Source organism: Moschus berezovskii, chromosome 2 (genome assembly GCF_049115385.1).
Source record: "Moschus berezovskii isolate FMDL1 chromosome 2, NW_MosBer_1.0, whole genome shotgun sequence".
NCBI classification, from domain to species: Eukaryota; Metazoa; Chordata; class Mammalia; order Artiodactyla; family Moschidae; genus Moschus; species Moschus berezovskii.
The window spans coordinates 50,014,367-50,035,554 of record NC_142461.1 but is presented as its reverse complement, the minus strand read 5'-3'; the positions used below and the strand labels follow the sequence as shown (position 1 = coordinate 50,035,554).

Sequence of the window (21,188 nt, the reverse complement as noted above, 5' to 3'; positions counted from 1 at the left end):
CTTCTTACTTGGCATCAATTAGTTGGAGTTGCCCTCTTCAAAAGGGGCACATGCTGTCTAGTCTGCCAAAGAGTCTCTTCACTCATTTATGTTACATCTTGCCCCTGTGGTCATCTTAAGTGGTGATCCTTGATCCACATCATTATTTATAATTATGACATAGTGTCTTTGTATGTGGATGACCATAACATATTTTACCAATATCCTATTGTTAGACTTTTATCTCCTAATTTCTTATTATATAAGCACTGCAGTGATGAAAATCTATTTTTGCAAAGTTGTTCAGCTTTTTCTCTAGGATAAATTTCTAAAAGTGGAATTCTTGGTCAAAGAACAGATATATTTTTAGGGATTTTGTGATAATTGCCAGTTTCTGGAAAACTTATCCAATTTAATTTCCTATATAAGTTTATGAAAGTGTACAAATCTTGGCTAATATAAAATTTAATTTTTCTTATTTTCATCTTTGCCAATCTACTGCATTAAAAATCTTACTTTTCTTTACCTTTATTCTCTAGTGAGATTGAACACATTTTAATATGTTCATTGACTATAAATAATCTCATAGAGATTGTCTTTGTTTTTAAAGACAATTTTTGGGTGGACTATTACATTTTTATCTTTTATTATTTATTTTTAAGAGGCATTTACTTAACAAGAATCTTAACCCTGAGTTTGTTGTGAGTGTTGCTATTGTTTTTTGATGTATAGATCCCTAATTTAATCCATGTTATGATTTTTTTTTTCTTCACGTTTAGTGTTAAAGACATTTTTGCCCCAGATGGTCATGAAGATATTCTTTAATCTGCTGGTAGCTTTTTTGATTTACTTTTCACATTTAAATTTACAAGTCCCCTAAAGCTGACTTTTGTGTAGAGCATAAGTTAGAGGCCCAATTCCATCTTTTCCCAACATGGATAATCAATTGATTGGGTCCATTTATCATAAAGACTGTCCTTTGTCCATGACTCTATAGTGCCACCCTCATGAAAAGTGTTGCACTCAAGTATGTGTGTGTGCCTCTTTACAGAATCTATTCAGTTCCATTGGTCTATGTCTGTCCTGGCAACATTATTTTAATGTCTTCATCACTATAGTTTTACCATGTTTTGATATCAGAGAGTGTAGGCTCCTAATTCTCTTCTTGTTCACCATTTTCTGGGCTGTTTTTGCTCTTTTCTTTTCCATATAAATTGTAGAATCAGCTTATCAATTTCCATCAGACACTTCATGGAATTTTGGTTAGTATTCTACTGAATGTTTGGGGAGTCCTGACATATTTACATTATTGATTAACCCAGTACATTCTCATGGTGTATTTCTCCATTTTTAAGGTCTTATTTACTTTCTCTTAATACTACATTGCTGCGTAAGGTTTTCAGTTCAGTTCAGTTCAGTCGCTCAGTTGTGTCCGACTCTTTGCGACCCCATGAATCACAGCATGCCAGGCCTCCCTGTCCATCACCAACTCCTGGAGTTCACTCAAACTCACGTCCATCGAGTCAGTGATGCCATCCAGCCATCTCATTCTCTGTCGTCCCCTTCTCCTCCCGCCCCCAATCCTTCCCAGCATCAGAGTCTTTTCCAGTGAGTCAACTCGTCGCATGAGGTGGCCAAAGTATTGGAGCTTCAGCTTTAGCATCAGTCCTTCCAATGAACACCCAGGATTGATCTCCTTTAGAATGGACTGGTTGGGTCTCCCTGCAGTCCAAGGGACTCTCAAGAGTCTTCTCCAGCACCACAGTTCAAAAGCATCAATTCTTCGGCGATCAGCTTTCTTCACAGTCCAACTCTCACATCCATACATGACCACTGGAAAAACCATAGCCTTGACTAGACAGACCTTGTAAGGTTTTGGACTTCTTTAATTAGATTTATTCCTAGACATTTAACGTTTCTCTTGCTGTTAGAAATAGTAACATTTTGAAATTCCAAATTGCTTATTTATGGCATATTGAAAATACAATAGATTGTTTTGTGATAGCCATATATAAAGTTAGTTTACCAAATGCATTTGTTAATTGTGATAACCTCTGTATTATTTTGTTTTCATCCGTACACAGTCATGTCATCTGAAAATAATGACAGTTTTATTTTTTTTGTTTCTGATTCTTTTATATGTGGTTTTTTTTTTGTTTGTTTGTTTTTCTTGCTTTGTTGAACTGGCTAAAACCTTCAGGACAATATTCAGCAGAAGTGATACCAGTGAACATCCTTTCTCATTCCCAGTCTCAGGGGAAAGTTTCCAATATCTCATCATTATGTATGATACATACTCTAGATTTTGGTAGATTTTATTGGGAAATTAAAGTTTTTAAATATAACTTTTGCCATTTATATAAAGATAAAAATATAGAAGTAAATTTTATGATCTTGGGTTAAGTTCATGAATTTTAGGTGTGACACCCACGTATAAGTGGACAAAAGGAGAAATAAGATTGGACTTCATTAAAATTAAAACTTCTGTACTTAAAAGGACACCATCAATAAAGTAAAAAGACAATTTAAGAGTGAGTTTGCAAATTACATATCTGATAAAGACTAGAATTAGAATATATAAAGAACTACTACAACATAATAAAAAGACAAACTAACTTTTAAAATGGAGGAAGGATCTGAATAGACTTTTTTCTCAAAGAAGTTAAAGATATTCAGTATCATTAACCATCACGAAAATTTAAATAAAAACCCACAATGTGTTACCATTTTATATCCGCTGCTGCTGCTGCTACTGTTTGGTCGCTAAGTTGCTAGAATAGCCATAATAACAAATACAGTAACACATTTTAGTGAGGAGGTAGTAAAACTTAGAACCATCATACACTGCTGATGGAGATGTAAAATGGTCCAGCTGCTTGGGACAACAGCTTGACATTTCATCGGAAGGTTAAACATAGTTACCACAGACCAGCAATTCTATTCCTAGGTATACACCTAAGAGAAATGAAAACATATGTTCACAAACAAAAGCTTGTACACAAATGTTCATCACAGCATTATTCATAACAGTAAAAAAATGGAAACAATTCAAATGTCTATCAACTGATGAAAAGATACACAAAAAAATAAATCCATTCAATGGATTCAGTTCAGTTCAGTCACTCAGTCATGTCCAACTTTTTTCAATCCCATGGACTGCAGCACGCCAGGCTTCCCTCTTCGTCACCAACTCCCAGAGCTTGTTCAAACTCATGTCCATCGAGTCGGTGATGCCATCCAACCGTCTCATCCTGTGTCGTCCCCTTTTTTATTTAAATTGTTAAATACAATGGATCATTTAATAATAACAATAAATACCAATAAAGGCTAGAACATGAATGAGTCTTAAAAACATGCTAAGCAAAGAAGGCCAGATATAAAGGCCACTTAATGTATGTTTCCATTTAGGTAGAATGTCTGTATTAGGCAAATCCATGGAAACAGAAAGTACATTAGTGTTTGGCAGGGGCAGGGACAGGGTGGAGTGGAGAATGACTACTAAAGGATATGGTTTCTTTTTGGGGTGATAAAAATGTCTGGAATTAGTGGTGATATTTGTACAGCTTTGTGAATGTACTAAAAACTATTGTGAAGTTTAAAAGAATGAATTTTATGGTATGTAAATTATGAGTAAAATGATTATAAATAAAAGAAACATAAAAGAACTTATATACTGAACCAAGCACCATTAAGTAGTGAAATAACTCTAAGAAGTCTAATATATCTGAAATTGGAGATAAAGTGGGGGACAAAGAAAAGTGAGAAAGTAATGACTCATAAAACCCTCGTTTTTATTGAAAACTATAATGCCCCAGATCCAAGAATCTTAAAAACGCCCCCAAGTACCAGAGACAAAAAAACAAAAAAAGCTCGTTATAGTCATCAAATTGGTCAAAAGTAGTGAGGAGGAGAAAATTTTGAAAGTAGACAATGAAATAAGGCATGCATGTATGTCTCCTGTTACGGTCAACTGTGGTCCCAAAATATGGAAAATTTCAGAAATAAAAATTCATAAGTTCTTTATTGTATGTTTTTCTGAGCAGTGTGACGGAATCTCACATTGTCCTGCTTCATCCTGCCCGGATTCCCCAACCATTGTCATTGTACTGTCAGAAGGTTCAGTTCAGTTCAGTGCAGTTCAGTCGCTCAGTCGTATCCGACTCTTTGCGAGCCCACGAATCACAGCACGCCAGGCCTCCCTGTCCATCACCAACTCCTGGAGTTCACTCAAACTCATCTCCATCAAGTCGGTGATGCCATCCAGCCATCTCATTCTCTGTCGTCTCCTTCTCCTCCTGCCCCCAATCCCTCCCAGCATCAGAGTCTTTTCCAGTGAGTCAACTCTTCGCATGAGGTGGCCAAAGTATTGGAGTTTCAGAAATAAAAATTCATAAGTTCTTTATTGTATGTTTTTCTGAGCAGTGTGACGGAATCTCACATTGTCCTGCTTCATCCTGCCCAGATTCCCCCACCATTGTCATTGTACTGTCGGAAGGTTAGTAGTTGCCTAATGCTGTGTCACAGTGCCTATGTCATTCATTCACTTCATCTTACTACGTAGGCGTTTTGTCATTGCATGTCATCACAAGAAGAAGGGTGAGTACAGTACAATGAGGTATTCTGCAGCAGAGCTCATATTCACATAACTTAAACTATAATTGCTCTTTTCATTATTAGTTATTATTGTTAATCTCTTACTGTGACTAATTTATGAATTAAACTTTATCATAGGTATGTATGTATAGGGGAAAACAAGGTTGAGGATGTAGCTCAGTGGTAGAGCATATGCTTTCCATGCATAAGGCCCTGGGTTCGATCCCTGGCATCACCATGTCTTTCAATCAACTGTGTTAGTTTGTTGGGCTTCCCAGGTGGTGCTAGTGGAAAAAGTACCCGCCTGCCAATGCGCAGGAGACGTAAGAGGTGCAGGTTTGATCTCTGGGTCGGGAAGAGCCCCTTCAGTAGGAAATGACAACCCACTCAAGTATTCTTGCCAGGAGAAGTCCATGGACAGAGTATCCTGGCGGGCTATAGTCCAAAGGGTTGCAAAGAGTCGGACATGGCTTTAGTGACTTAGCATGTACGTACACATAGTTGTTAATCTCTTACTGTGCCTAATTTATAAATTAAACCTTATCATATGTATGTATGTATAAAAAAACATGGCATATATAGAGTTAGCACTGTCTGTGATTTCAGGCATCCACTAGGGGTCTTGGACTGCAAGGAGATCCAACCAGTCCATTCTAAAGGAGATCAGTCCTGGGTGTTCATTGGAAGGACTGATGCTAAAGCTGAAACTCCAATACTTTGGCCACCTCATGTGACGAGTTGACTCACTGGAAAAGACTCTGATGCTGGGAGGGATTGGGGGCAGGAGGAGAAGGGGACAACAGAGAATGAGATAGCTGGATGGCATCACTGACTCGATGGACGTGAGTTTGAGTGAACTCCGGGAGTTGGTGATGGACAGGGAGGCCTGACATGCTGTGATTCATGGTGTTGCAAAGAGTCAGACATGACTGAGCGACTGAACTGAGAGTTCTTAAACATATCAGTCATATTTATGAGGAATGTTTTATCTTGATAGTGGTGATCGTTCTAATGTCATACATATGTCAAAACTTAATCAAATTGTATGCTTTAAGTGTATGCAGTTTATTTCATGGAATTATACTTCTGTATAAACTGTGGAAAATTCAGAAAGAGATGGGAATACCAGACCACCTGACCTGCCTCTTGAGAAACCTATATGCAGGTCAGGAAGCAACAGTTAGAACTGGACATGGAACAACAGACTGGTTCCAAATAGGAAAAGGAGTACGTCAAGGCTATATATTGTCACCCTGCTTATTTAACTTCTATGCAGAGTACATCATGAGAAACTCTGGGCTGGAAGAAGCAAAGGTTGGAATCAAGATTGCTGGGAGAAATATCAATAACCTCAGATATGCAGATGACGCCACCCTTATGGCAGAAAGTGAAGAGGAACTAAAAAGCCTCTTGATGAAAGTGAAACAGGAGAGTGAAAAAGTTGGCTTAAAGCTCAACTTTCAGAAAACGAAGATCATGGCATCTGGTCCCATCACTTTATGAGAAATAGATGGGGTAACAGTGGAAACAGTGTCAGACTTTATTTTTCTGGGCTCCAAAATCACTGCGGATGCTGATTGCAGCCAGGAAATTAAAAGACGCTTACATCTTGAAAGGAAAGTTATGGCCAACTTAGATAGCATATTAAAAAGCAGAGACATTAGACATTACTTTGCCAACAAAGGTCTGTCTAGTCAAGGCTATAGTTTTTCAAGTGGTCATGTATGGATGTGAGAGTTGGACTGTGAAGAAAGTTGATTGCTGAAGAATTGATGCTTTTGAACTATGGTGCTGGAGAAGACTCTTGAGAGTCCCTTGGACGGCAAGGAGATCCAACCAGTCCATTCTAAAAGAGATCAGTCCTGGGTGTTCATTGGAAGGACTGCTGCTAAAGCTGAAACTCCAGTACTTTGGCCACCTCATGCGAAGAGTTGACTCATTGGAAAAGACCCTGATGCTGGGAGGGATTGGGAGCAGGAGAAGGGGATGACAGAGGATGAGATGCTGGATGGTATTACCAACAGATGCACATGAGTTTGAGTGAACTCCGGGAGTTGGTGATGGACAGTTAGGCCTGGCGTGCTGTGATTCATGGGGTCGCAAAGAGTCGGACATAACTGAGTGCCTGAACTGAACTGAACTGAAGGGTTTCCCAGGTGGCACAGTAGAGGAGACTCAGGAGACGCGGGTTTGATCCCTGGGTCAGGAAGATTTCGTGGAGTAGGAAATAACAACCCACTCCAGTTTTCTTGCCTGGAGTATTCCATGGACAGAGGAGCCTGGTGGGCTACAGTGCATGGGTGGCAAAGAGTTGGACATGACTGAGTGACTGAACATACACACATACCTCAGTAAAGCTTTTAAAATAGTAGTTTCCCTGTATTAATAATATTTTTGAAGCAGGTTTATTTTTTCATTTATAAGTAAACATTTCCTCTCCCTGAAAGTTTCTGGGAGAAAAAAAAAGAAAGTTTTTTCTTTTTCTTTGATGTACATGATATTACTTCTGTATATTTTCAAATAGTTAAGTTTTACTTTTATTTGGGGAATTGTGAGTTTACAGAGTTGGAGTTTTTTTAACTTAGAAAGCTTTCATTTTGTATTTTTCCTGTGTGTGTGTGTTTAGGGACATATTTGCTTTCATGTATCTGCTCTGGTCTTTTCAGGAGCAGTAGTTGGCTATACCGTCATTGTATCCTTTCCTTTGTCTTCTCTGTAATCATGTTATTTTTCTGCATTTTCCTTTGTATTCTGGGAGGTTTATTCTTTGTGACTTTAAAACAAACATTCCATTTTATATGTTGTCAGTTTTGTTGTTTTAGTATTTCACCACGTTTTTAAAATCTTTCTTCATTTTATCCGGCTATTCATTTAAGTTCCCACCTGCTTCTCAGACAGTTTTTTCCCTTATGATCTATTTTCTGATCCTATCATTAAAGTTAATAGTTACTGTGTCTTCTGTGTGTCAAATACCATGCTATAAAAGAAGAGAAGTGAAAAGCAAAGAAGAAAAGGAAAGATATAAGCATCTGAATGCAGAGTTTCAAAAAATAGCAAGGAGAGATAAGAAAGCCTTCCTCAGCGATCAATGCAAAGAAATAGAGGAAAACAACAGAATAGGAAAAACGAGATCTTTTCAAGAAAATTAAAGATATCAAGGGAACATTTCATGCAAATATGGGCTCAATAAAGGACAGAAATGGTATGGACCTAACAGAAGCAGAAGATATTAAGAAGAGGTGGCAAGAATACACAGAAGAACTGTACAAAAAAGATCTTAATGACCAAGATAATCACGATGGTGTGATCACTGACCTAGAGCCAGACATCTTGGAATGTGAAGTCAAGTGGACCTTAGAGAGCATCATTATGAACAAAGCTAGTGGAGGTGATGGAATTCCAATTGAGCTATTTCAAATCTTGAAAGATGATGCTGTGAAAGTGCTGCACTCAATATGCCAGCAAATTTGGAAAGCTCAGCAGTGGCCACAGGACTGGAAAAGGTCAGTCTTCATTCCAATCCCAAAGAAAGGCAATGCCAAAGAATGCTCAAACTACCACACAATTGCACTCATCTCACACGCTAGTAAAGTCATGCTCAAAATTCTCCAAGCCAGGCTTCAGCAATATGTGAACTGTGAACTTCCAGATGTTCAAGCAGGTTTTAGAAAAGGCAGAGGCACCAGAGATCAAATTGCCAACATCCGCTGGATCATGGAGAAAGCAAGAGAGTTCCAGAAGAGCATGTATTTCTGCTTCATTGACTATGCCAAAGCCTTTGACTATGTGGATCACAATAAACTGTGGAACATTCTGAAAGAGATGGGAATCCCAGACGACCTGACCTGCCTCTTGAGAATCCTGTATGCAGGTCAGGAAGCAACAGTTAGAACTGGTCACAGAAAAACAGACTGGTTCCAAATAGGAAAAGGAGTGTGTCAAGGTTGTATATTGTCACCCTGCTTATTTAACTTATATGCAGAGTACATCATGAGGAACGCTGGGCTTGAAGAAGCCCAAGCTGGAATCAAGATTGCCAGGAGAAATATCAATAACCTCAGATATGCAGATGACACCACCCTTATGGCAGAAAGTGAAGAGGAACTAAAAAGCCTCTTGATAAAAGTGAAAGAGGAGAGTGAAAAAGTTTGGCTTGAAGCTCAACATTCAGAAAATGAAGATCATGGCATCTGTTCCCATCACTTCATGGGAAATAGATGGGGAAACAGTGGAAACAGTGTCAGACTTTATTTTTTTGGGCTCCAAAATCACTGCAGATGCTGATTGCAGCCAGGAAATTAAAAGACGCTTACTCCTTGGAAGGAAAGTTATGACCAACCTAGATAGCATTTTAAAAAGCAGAGACATTACTTTGCCAACCAAGGTCTGTCTACTCAAGGCTATGGTTTTTCCCGTGGTCCTGTATGGATGCGAGAGTTGGACTGTGAAGAAAGCTGATCGCCGAAGAATTGATGCTTTTGAACTGTGGTGTTGGAGAAGACTCTTGAGAGTCCCTTGGACTGCAGGGAGATCTAACCAGTCCATTCTAAAGGAGATCAATCCTGGGTGTTCATTGGAAGGACTGATGCTAAAGCTGAAACTCCAATACTTTGGCCACCTCATGCGATGAGTTGACTCACTGGAAAAGAGTCTGATGCTGGGAGGGATTGGGGGTGGGAGGAGATGGGGACGACAGAGAATGAGATGGCTGGATGGCATCACCGACTCGATGGACATGAGTTTGAATGAACTCCAGGAGTTGGTGATGGACAGGGAGGCCTGGCGTGCTGTGATTCATGGGGTTGCGGAGAGTCGGACACAACTGAGCGACTGAACTGATGCTTACATGCGTAATCTCATTTAGTTCTGAAAACATTCTTAGAGATCAGTGTTATCACTTTGGAGTTAGAGAAAGGGAAACTGTATTGCTACAAACAGATCACCCAAAATATATTGGATTATAAAATCAAGCCTGTTTATTTTGTTCACAAATCTGCAGTTTAGGTAGGGTTTAACAGAGGTACCCAGCTCTGTTCCCATTAGTGTCAGTTTGGATGATTTGAAAGCTTGGGGCCAAAATCATTTGAAGACTTTTTCCTGTCCGTGGCTGGTCATGGATGTTGGCTATTGACTGAGACTTTAGTTGGATATCTACAGGTAGTCTCTGCATTTGGCCTGGTCTTCCTCACAGAATTTTGGCTGGGTCTCAAGAGTAAGTGCTCCTCAAGAGAGCGAGGCAGGGCAAAGCCGTGTCACCTCATATGACTTAGTGTTGGAAGGCACAGAAGGCCTCTTCTATTACATTACATCCTCTGAAGCAGCACAAAGGCACACGAGTATCAGGGAGGGGTGGGCTGGATTTCTACTCTTACTGAGTGCATGCCTGTTCACCATGATGAAAATAACGTGAAGAAAGTAGCTTCATTCATGTCTGACTCTTTGTGACCCTATGTACTGTAGCACGCCAAGCTCTTGCGTTCATGGGTTTTTCCAGGCAAGAATACTGAAGTGGGCTCACATTTCCTCCTTCAGGGGATTGTCCCAACCCAGGCATTGAACCCTTGTCTCCTGGATTGCAGGCGATTCTTTACTGCTGAGCCATTGGGGAAGCCCGTATTGAAATGTGGTAAGGCTCTAAAAGACCATGTGAAACCAGAAATGTTACTCTTGTCAGTTTTGGCAACTTTAATCTTCCACAGCGAAATTATGTAATTTTCCCAAAGTCACTTGATAATAATGAAGCAAGTTTTCTTTTTTCATAAAAATCATTTCTTCTTACAATTATACTGAGTATAAAAGAGATACTATCTCAAATTTTCTTGAATTTTATAAGTATGACTTTGCATAACTCTTGTGCTATGGTCATGTTCCTTTATGGTGTATGAGTTTTTATTAGCATCTTTTATGTTACAAAATATTTTTTTAATAAATTCGTGCTTTGTAATATTTTAAGAAAATTTTCTTTCTTGAGAAATGACATGAGTTTGTTTTTGCTTTATTTCCTCTGTTTAGCTAGGATGTTTTTAAAACCCTTAAAATTTAAATGAAGAACTGAATCTTTGATTATAAACCATAGAATCTGATGTTACATATTTAGTGATCTAGTCATCTCAGGGTTAAGGACTTGTGACTTAGCAAAGACTCAAGTGTTCCAATTCCTAATAAAAAGAACCCTGTAATGAAAGGGAATGATTTTACATGCTATATTAATTTTATTCCCAAATGATGTAGTATTTTGTTTTGCAACATTCTTACATTTTATGACAGGTTTTATAATTCTCATTCATCTGGTGAAGACACCAAGGAATCTTTCTTTACCCAGGGATCCCTAGAAGTCACACTTGCTGGCTTCCAATTTGGTGACTTTTCATTTCATAGCTATTTTTAGTATGATTTTGTCAACAAGGTAGAGGAAACCAGAATAGTAGGTCATCCAAAGTATGTTTACGTTATAATTTATTTGAGCTTAAACTTCCCAACATTCCAAGGGTACAATACTGAAAATATCTTTCTTCATGTATTTTCATCATGGTGAACATGTTGCTGACATCCTGGTGGCATTAGCATAAATGTACTTCTAGGCTTCAAAGTCTAAGTTCCTTAAATTTATTTGGGTCCTATTTGGAATATATATTAGAATACATTAGAATATATATAATATATATATATATTTTTTTTGTTTATTTGTGAAGTGGTAGATTGCTGCTGCTACACTGACTCCCGAGTCTGCATTTGTCTGTTTCCAAATATGCCATATAAATATTATCCTTGCTTCTATAAAATCTTCTCAGAAATATAATGCATAGATGTTTAGATTTTAGGATTGCTAAAACAAACAAATATATGACAGCTCCTGGCACACTGCTTAATAATACTTTTTATCTGTCTGTTATTTACGTAACCACAGATTTCAGTATTTCTCAACAAGGAATTCACAATTGCTTGATGGGTAAAATAAATCATTGACATAGGAAAGATAACAATAGCTTTTATAAGAACCCTTTATAGCAGTTCTTATCTCTGAAGAAAGCAATGAGACACAGCAGAATGGAAAAGAATGCTATTCAAATAAAATCTCGAGGGCATTTTAACTCTTCAATGATTAAAATTTTGCTCAGTAGCTAATATCAGTGTACTGTATTCTTAAATTTCTCTTTATCTGCTTTGCTTCAAAGATGTAGCTACTAATAGCACATATAGCATAAGAAATTTGACCTTGCAAGCTGAAGAGTCCAGATTTTAGATTTTCCGCAGTGTCCTTTATCATATAGTCATGTCTGGGGCACTATGTATTCTGAGTTTTATTCATAAAATATAATCCTGCCAGACATGTGGGGCTAGGAGAGTGTTGAAATCCCTTTGGTAAGCATTTTGATGTAGAAGGCCTACATATTAATATACTGCACTTGCAATATTCTAGCTTCCTTGCCATCATATTTAGATCAGGTTTCAGTGCATAGGACCTATAAAGACCTTTGTTCCTTTTGACAGAGCAACAGAAGGGCAGGTGAAAAATTGTTGAAGTTTATCATTATTGCTGCACTTTCTGCATTTCTTCTATCTCCTTTCATGGCAGTTATCCTGTGGTTTTCCCACCACACTCTGCATGTTTTCTGTTTCCATAATCTGTTCATTGATTCCCTCCTGTGCTTAAAATTTCGGTTAGCCTTTTAAGTGAGAAAAATGCTGAGACTTTTAGAAAAAAATTTTTTAAATTACTCATAAGTCATCATTCAAAGAGAAATCAATTAATAATCTGAGTCTGTTTCACCACCAAATCAAATCCACTTTTACCCTTGTGCCATCTTCATTCGATTTTGACTCCTATATACTATTTCCTTTCTAACTGGTTAATTCTTCTATTTGCTCAGGGAAGGGGTGTTTCTGAGTCTATTCTCATGGGCCAAATGACCCTCACAGACTACCCTCCATTGTGAAAACAAAGAAAGGGCTTTCCCATTGAAAGTGTATTTTCAGTTCAGTTCAGTTCAGTTCAGTCGCTCAGTCGTGTCCGACTCTCCGCGACCCCATGAATCACAGCACGCCAGGCCTCCCTGTCCATCACCAACTCCCAGAGTTCACTCAAACTCATGTCCACAGAGTCGGTGATGCCATCCAGCCATCTCATTCTCTGTCGTCCCCTTCTCCTCCCGCCCCCAACCTTTCCCAGCATCAGAGTCTTTTCCAGTGAGTCAACTTGTCACATGAGGTGGCCAAAGTATTGCAGTTTCAGCTTTAGCATCAGTCCTTTAAGGAGTCATCAAATTAGGAAGTTTCCTTTTTCTGCTTTTTTAAAAAGTGGATTTCTTTGCTATCAATTTCTCATGCCATAAGTTCAATTTAGTTGTGAGGTGGAATTTAACACATTTCAAAGGTTTGTAATTTTGCTATTTAAAATATCAAGTTGTAAGAGGACATGCTTTTAAAATTGGTTTCTATGTTCATTTGTTAATAGTGTCAGATTTTACACTATTAAAAAATAATGTCATTATAAATAGTGTCATTTTTTTGTGAGAACATTTTGGCATCTCTGAGTTTTAAAATAAATCTCTGAGTAAAAAATATTGTTCACTGATTCTTTTCTTCTGGAAGAGTTGCTAAATAATCATGAAAAATATATGCCACAGATGGAATAAAGCTGTATGGATTATGAGCTCATTTTCTAGTCAGTGATGAATAGATTGTATTCTTTCATCTGATATGTGCAAGGAATCATAATATGGCAATTACTCTGTGTTGCAACTTATAAAATAATGCTTTATATCCTTTTATACTCATAAACATGCCCACATTATTCCTTGCCATTATCACTACAAGAGGCTTAAAGTCAAATTATCATGTTTTTACAACTTGATTTCTCAGCCTCCCATCCCCCTTACCACCTGTTTTCCCTAGTCTTTTTCTCTCCTACTGAACAGTAACACCATATTCCCAAGAGCTTAGGCCCAAATCCCAGAGGGCCATGTCTGTTCCACTCTTTTTCTCACACTCCTATAATCAACTCCCGTTAGCATCTTCACCCAAACAGATCTGGAATCTTCTTGCTCCCGTCTATCTATAATTCTACCTCCTAACTCTGTCACTGGCTGTCCACCATTGCTTTGCCAGGATTGTTGAAGTGGTTTCTAACTAGACACTTTAGTCTATCTTTGCCCTATAGTAGTAAGAATGAATGAAAAAAAATTATACATGTATGTGTGTGTATAACTGTGTCATTAATCATGTCAGTGCTCCTACTTTAAACCCTCAAATAGCTTCTGATTACACTTAAACCTCAAATTCCCAGACATGATCCTCATGATTTGTGAGCACTGGCCCTTGTCTGTTACTGCCTGTTATGAACTGTATGTTCGTGTTCTCTCAAAATTCATACACATTGAAACCCTAACCTCCAATGGGATGTATTAGGAGGTGGATCTTTGGGAGGTAAATAGGTTAGATGAAGTTCTTGTGCTGGAGCCCCCATAATGGCATTGGTGCCTTTGTATGAAGAGAAAGAGACTAGAGTTCACTCTTTTCCACCATATAAGGACAGAAAAAGATGTCTGCAAACTAAAAAGAGGGTCTTCACCAGGGGCAGAATAAGTAGGCACCTTGGTCTTGGATTTCCCAGCATCCAGAACTGAGAGAAATAAGCTATTGTTTAAGCCACCCAGTCCCTTGTGTCTGTTATTGCAGATGGAGCTGACTAAGGTCCTGCCCTTATCTACTGCCAGCTCTCTGTCATGCTGTTCCAGCTGCAAATCCATCAAGCTCGCTCTCCCCTTGTTCTCCATCTTCTCTTCCAGTGACTGTGGGTTGTGTGTGTGTGTGTGATTCTGATTTCACATGTCAGCTTTTCAGAAAGACCTCCTCTGATATGAAGTAGTGTCTCCAAATATTCTCTATCCCCTCCCTCTTTCCTTTGGAGCATTGTATTCATTTGTCGATTTTTATTGTGTTGTTGCTTTTGATTATCAGCCTTCTCCGAGTAAAATATAAACACTATAAAAGGAGGGAACTCATCCTCCTCCATCTTATTCACCATGATACCATGACTTCTATCACAGTGCCCGGAACATCAGATGTACCCTAAACATATCTGTTTCATGAATGGTATAAAGTAACTAGCCCAACAATAAATTAGATAAAAAAACATTGCATAAGGAAGATTATGCATACTTTACTTCAGGAAGATCTTTGACTTTTACTAAAGAACTTATTCTGGAATTCTTTCATCTTCCTTGGGGTATTTTTTCAGGTTCCCAAATTCACCATTTTAAAATGCAACTTCCGCCCAAACACATCTACTGTTACTGTATATCCTATTTCCACTAACAGAGCACTGATCTCTTATGATCTAAGTTCAATACAGTAGGTTACTCCTTCTATAGCAAGGGTAGCTGGTGTTTTTTATGATTATTTAATAAAAATAATATGATCTCCTTTTCCTTTTCTCCAGACTTGGTTCCTTGGAATAATGGCTAACATTATCAAGATATGCTATCTAGGTTGGTCATAACTTTCCTTCCAAGGAGTAAGTGTCTTTTAATTTCATGGCTGCAATCATCATCTGCAGTGATTTTGGAGCCCAAAAAAATAAAGTCAGCCACTGTTTCCACTGTTTCTCCATCTCTTTGCCATGAAGCAATGGAACTGGATGCCATGATCTTAGTTTTCTGAATGTTGAGCTTTCAGCCAACTTTTTCACTCTCCTCTTTCACTTTCATCAAGAGACTCTTTAGTTCCTCTTCACTTTCTGCCATAAGGGTGATGTTGTCTGCATATCTGAGGTTATTGATATTTCTCCTGACAATCTTGATTCCAGCTTGTGCTGGATGATGTACTCTGCATATAAGTTAAATAAGTAGGGTGACAATATACAGCCTTGATGTACTCCATTTCCTATTTGGAACCAGTCTGTCATTCCATGTCCAATTCTAACTGTTGCTTCCTGACCTGCATACAGGTTTCTCAAGAGGCAGGTCAGGTGGTCTGGTATGCCCATCTCTCTCAGAATTTTCCGCATTTTTATTGTGAGCCACACAGTCAAAGGTTTTGGCATAGTCAATAAAGCAGAAATAGATGATTTTCTGGAACTCTCTTGCTTTTTCAGTGATCCAGCAGATGTTGGCAATATGATCTCTGGTTCCTCTGCCTTTTCTAGAACCAGCTTGAACATCTGGAATTTCATGGTTCATGTATTGCTGAAGCCTGGCTTGGAGAATTTTGAGCATTACTTTACTAGCGTGTGAGATGAGTGCAATTGTGCGGTAGTTTGAGCATTCTTTGGCATTGCCTTTCTTTGGGATTGGAATGAAAACTGACCTTTTCCAGTCTTGTGGCCAATGATGGGCTGGATGAATCACAAACTGGAATCAAGACTGCCAGAAATATCAACAACCTCAGACATGCAGATGATACCACTCTGATGGCAGAAAGTGAAGAGGAATTAAAAAGACTCTTAATGAGGGTGAAAGATGAGAGTGAAAAAGCTGGCTTGAAACTCAAAATTCAAAAAACTAAGATTATGGCATCTGATCCCCTCATTTCATGGCAAATAGAAGGGGTAAAAGTGGAAGCAGTGACAGATTTTCTTGGGCTCCAAAATCACCATGGATGGTGACTGCAGTCATGAAATTAAAAGACGCTTGCTCCATGGAAGAAAAGCTATGATAATCCTAGACAGAATATTAAAAAGCAGAGATGTCACATTGCCAACAAAGGTTCATATACTCAAAGCTATTGTTTTTCCAGCATCATGTATGGATGTGAGAGTTGGACCATAAAGAAGGCTGAGCGCTGAAGAATTTGTGCTTTCAAACTGTGGTGCTGGAGAAGACTCTTGAGAGTCCGCTGGACAGCAAGGAGATCAAACCAACCAATCCTAAAGGAAATCAGTCCTGATTGTTCATTGGAAGCACTGATGCTAAAGCTGAAGCTCCAATACTTTGGGCACCTGATGTTAAGAACTGCTCACTGGAAAAGACCCTGATGCTGGGAATGATTGAAGGCGGGAGGAGAAGGGGATGACAGAGGATAAGATAGTTGGATGGCATCACTAACTCAATGGACATGAGTTTGACCAAGCTCCGGGAATTGGTGAGGGACATGGAAGTCTGGTGTGCTGCAGTGGGGTTGCAAAGAATTGGACATGACTGAGCGACTGAACTGAACGGAACAAACACATGGAAAGATGCTCAATGTAACTAGCTATCAGGGAAATGCAAATCAAAACCACAATTAAATATGCAATTATGAAGTTGAAATGTTGGAAATAGGAGATATGGAAGAATGTGGAGCCTGAGAAGAGCTCCACATATGGAATTCTAGGAAATCTAGTGACCAGAGTCCAAGGAGGTGCTGAGTGATATTCTGGACCAGTGTGCACGATGTGAGTAACTCGTGAATGACTGCTTCTGCCTCTAGTCCTTCCAAGGGACAACTTGGGGAGGTACTTTCTTTGTTGCTCAGGAGGTCCTGTGAAATTAAGACTTTGTTGTTCACAATGACAATATCAATAGCGTATATATGTATTTATTTCCCCTTCCTCATTCTTCCTGGTGATTCACTTCTCATCACTGGAATTGGCAACTAAAGGAACTACTATACAGAAGTAGTTATTTTAGGCACTGATTTGGGGGGAACTCCAAACAGTGATCTGGCATAAGGAATAGCTTTAGAGAGCATACATGTGGGGTAATATTCTGGAGCAATCTCTTATCAAATAGCAACAAGGACCAATTGCTGGTAGTAAGTGAGTAATTCCTGATGATAATCTGTAGCGTGGTGAAACATCACAATAAAAAAGGCTCATCGGGGGTAGGTTAGGAAGTGGTACGTGTGCAAGGTAAAGTAGTTGCTCAAACACCTGAAGACTATGAGGGTATTGATGACTTAAGTGATTGCGGCACTGGCTGTGGAAATTCCCAAGAGCAAAAACAACTGTCTCAGTTCAGCTCTCTGTCAGCTTGGAGTGAGGCACAAAAGCCAAAGGTCCATCATGGCAGCATTTAAAGAGATTCTTCTCTTGTAAGGTCACAGGGATGATTTTCAAGTATGTTGAAAATCAGGCTTATATGATAGAGCTAAATAAAAGGGGACTGAGTGCACAGGTGTGGCAAGTTTCTACTGAAAAACAAGGACCCTGATTAAAAAAAAGACCTGGGATGGGAACATTTGGATGGATAAAAACTTGAAACTCCAGAGTCTTCTGAGTTCTGGGCCAGCAGCGGCTGCTTCTTCTCTGGGTCAGAGGGTGGAAGAAAGCAGCCTTTCTTTCCCTGGAGCTCTTTCAAAGAACTAGCCTGAGGAAGAAGCCTTGAAAGATGATGCTTTTTCTCCTCAAGATCCACCCTCACCTTGTCTCATACCCCCAGACCAGTAGGTAAAATAAGAGGGAAGGTGAAACTGCAATACTTGGGCCACCTCATGTGACGAGTTGACTCACTGGAAAAGACTTTGATGCTGGGAAAGGTTGGGGGCGGGAGGAGAAGGGGATGACAGAGAATGAGATGGCTGGATGGCATCACCGACTCTGTGGACATGAGTTTGAATGAAGTCCGGGAGTTGGTGATGGACAGGGAGGCCTGGCGTGCTGTGATTCCTGGGGTCGCGGAGAGTCGGACACGACTGAGCGACTGAACTGAACTGAGTTCTCCAGAATAACATAGTTTACTTACTGAAACAAATTGGCTAACATATACTGGGTGAAGCCAAAAGAACCCATGTGGATTGGATCTTGAAAATATTGGGTGAGAACATAATGTCTGACAGGATGGCGTGTACTCACATGGGAGAACTTTTTGTAACCCAGGTTCCCTGGAGAGGAAGACTTGGAACTGGTATAATATGCTGCTAGATGGAACCTTGAAGCTTGGACACATCAATAGTCTGTAATTTAAAAAAGTAGGAAATGTCTGTGGGGTCAGAAGTCTCAGGGCATCCCCTCCTTTCTCTTAGTCCTCTTAGTTCTTTAAATAAAATTTAAAACCATGTAGCATTTAAATGGCAACCCACTCCAGTGTTCTTGCCTGGAGAATCCCAGGGACGGGGAAGCCTGGTGGGCTTCCGTCTATGGGGTCACACAGAGTCGGACACGACTGAAGTGACTTAGCAGCAGCAGCAGCAGCATTTTTCATATTAAAATATTTAATATGTGCATTCTAAGTAGAGCCTTGAAGAATAATGACATTCAGTTGACTGGAAGAACTTGCCATTTTTATATGTTCAAGCATGGTTGGAGATTAGCAATTTTGTTTGTTTCTATATAACATCTGGAAAAAAGCAATTTTTAGAAAGGGATTGTTGACTGAAAGTATTTATTTACAGCCTAAAAATAGAGAGTTATTTCATTTGGTGGGAAAAATCTTGGGACTTCAAGCCCAGGAGGGAGCATCTCAGGTAGCCCCAAGAGGCTTCTCTGAGAAGGCAGGAGAGGGAGTCAGGGTGTACATAAGTTTATAACAAAGGAGAGTGGCATCTACAGGGATGCAGGCTTTGTTTTCCCTTTTGGGAGCCCTCATTTACATTTGGAGGCCTGAAATCATTGATGTTTGTTACATCCTTGTTTATTGACATGGTAGGAGATATTCTATTTCACAGGATGAAATTTTGTTAGATGCAGGCTAACGGGGAGTTGGGGGGGAGTTGGCCGGTGATGCCCCACTCTTTGAGGAACAAAGTTGTAGCTTGGTGACGGGACACGCAGTGTCCATGGGTTGCTGATCAGGGCCACTTTTACCTCGACTTCTGAAAGTGGGTTCCATGATAAAGAACAGAGTCAAAGCAAGAAAGTCAGAATGGCTTCCTGGTCCTGTTTCTTTTGTGGCAGAGCTCGTCAGCTAAGTCCGTGGGAGTCTTATTTGAAAGCCAGATGATGACAAAAAGTGAATGAGACAATGGTGTTGGTTGCTACCCTCCTACCTGCAGATCTTGTGATTGTGTGAACAGTAAAGCTTAGCGTTACTTGTTTTGGGGTAGAGTTGGAGACATGAAAATGAGAACTTTATTGTTATCCCACACATTATACTTTAGGATTTAATGGTATTAGGTGATCTGTTGTTTTCTCTCATTTTATCTTTTGTAACTGTGTACCTGCAAAAGACAACCAATTTCAGATAGCAAGCTTGTAATGCCTGAACCACATAAATACTTTTATCTTGAGCTTTTTCTTCCCCATAGTTTCCCAGGTAAATGTATAAACATAGGGTTGATGTCTAAAAAGCATCCTTTCCTCTTAGCTCATGTGGTCCCAGGAAATGTCATAGAATCTTTAGATTCATTCCCATGGCAACAGGCAACTCTATTATCAAGAACACTTTTAGCTTTTCTCTTTGAGAAAATTTGCTCTATATTTGAGATTCAAAGCTATCTGTATTAATATTATTTTTGGATGCATTGTGAGGCACTGTGCCTACAGAGACGCCTTATTTGTTACATGCAGTTGAGATGGGAAGGCAATCAATGCCTCATATCTAATGAAGCAAAATACAGATTACGTTAAAGGGCTTTGCAATGCTGTGTGACTGGAAGTTTTCGTATAATTAGGCTGAGGAGAAGCAAAAGAATGGAGGTAGAAAATAATAAACTATGCACCGCTAACTGAAATATACACACATACACACAGTCCTAACGTGTGCTCACATACACATGAACAACAAAATAGAGTAGAGATTATGGTATAATAAACTGCTACTCCATGAACTGAGTGAAAAGGTTTATTTTCAGCCATCTGGACTGGAATTTGTAATAGAGATTAAAGTAGTAATCAGTGGTGATGTTACCAACCTGGGGCCTTTAATCAATAGAAATTGATAAGAGGCCAGATAAGAAATTCAGCCAAGGCTTTACTGGGACTCACACTGCAGCAAAAGCGAGAGAGAACAATAGGCGCCCTTGCTCCCTCTGGGTGAGCTGGTTCCTTAAATGGGGTGAGGGTAGGGGTGGATTTGTGAGTTGGGTTGGAGGGGTGTCTTAGGTAGTCTGCCCACCCCCTTAGTGGTGCTTTATACAGGGATCACATGGAATAATTACCCTGCTTTTGTTTCTGTCACCTCAGAAGCAACGGTTTCTGCCCTTTTTGAGTCTTTTTGCTCCAACAGTGCATGCAGTTACTTTCAGTCCCTAATAATAATTTCTTTGCATTCTGTTGCTGGAGGACACATTTGTTATGGTTCAAGCCCTCCAGCAAAGCCTCCCAGGTCCTGGTATGTCTCTGTCTTTTCCCCTGAGTATCTGGACTATTAAGGATGTTTGCAGGGGGTCACTATTTAGGCTATGGTGGATTTTATGAGTCTGGACCCTCATTATTTTGTCACATTTTCTATGTTGTGACATGAGGAAAGCAAATTGTTGGAAACACTACTAGATAAAATCTATTAAGGTTCTATTTCATGTTTTATGAAGTGGAAACAAATGTGAAAGTCTGCACAAATGAGAGCCCTGTTAAACCAAAACTAACCAACCACTACCACCAACAATAAACCCAATGCCTCTCCCAGCCTCAGAGGCTAGTTTAGGATGGCGTTCAAATTAAAAAAAAACACAAAACTCCAGGTGATATCAGTGTTTGATCAAGACTGATTAGCTTAATTACTTTGGAAATTATTAACATTTTGTTAAAGAAACACTTCATT

The 21,188-nt window shown here is 39.3% G+C and overlaps 1 non-coding gene across 1 annotated transcript; it reads left to right on the top strand.

Moving 5' to 3' along the window:
* The first annotated feature begins 4,740 nt into the window (after positions 1 to 4,740).
* TRNAG-UCC (transfer RNA glycine (anticodon UCC)) lies at positions 4,741 to 4,810 on the top strand. Its single transcript has one exon. It is a non-coding gene; the product is annotated as a tRNA-Gly (tRNA).
* Positions 4,811 to 21,188: the final 16,378 nt, after the last annotated feature.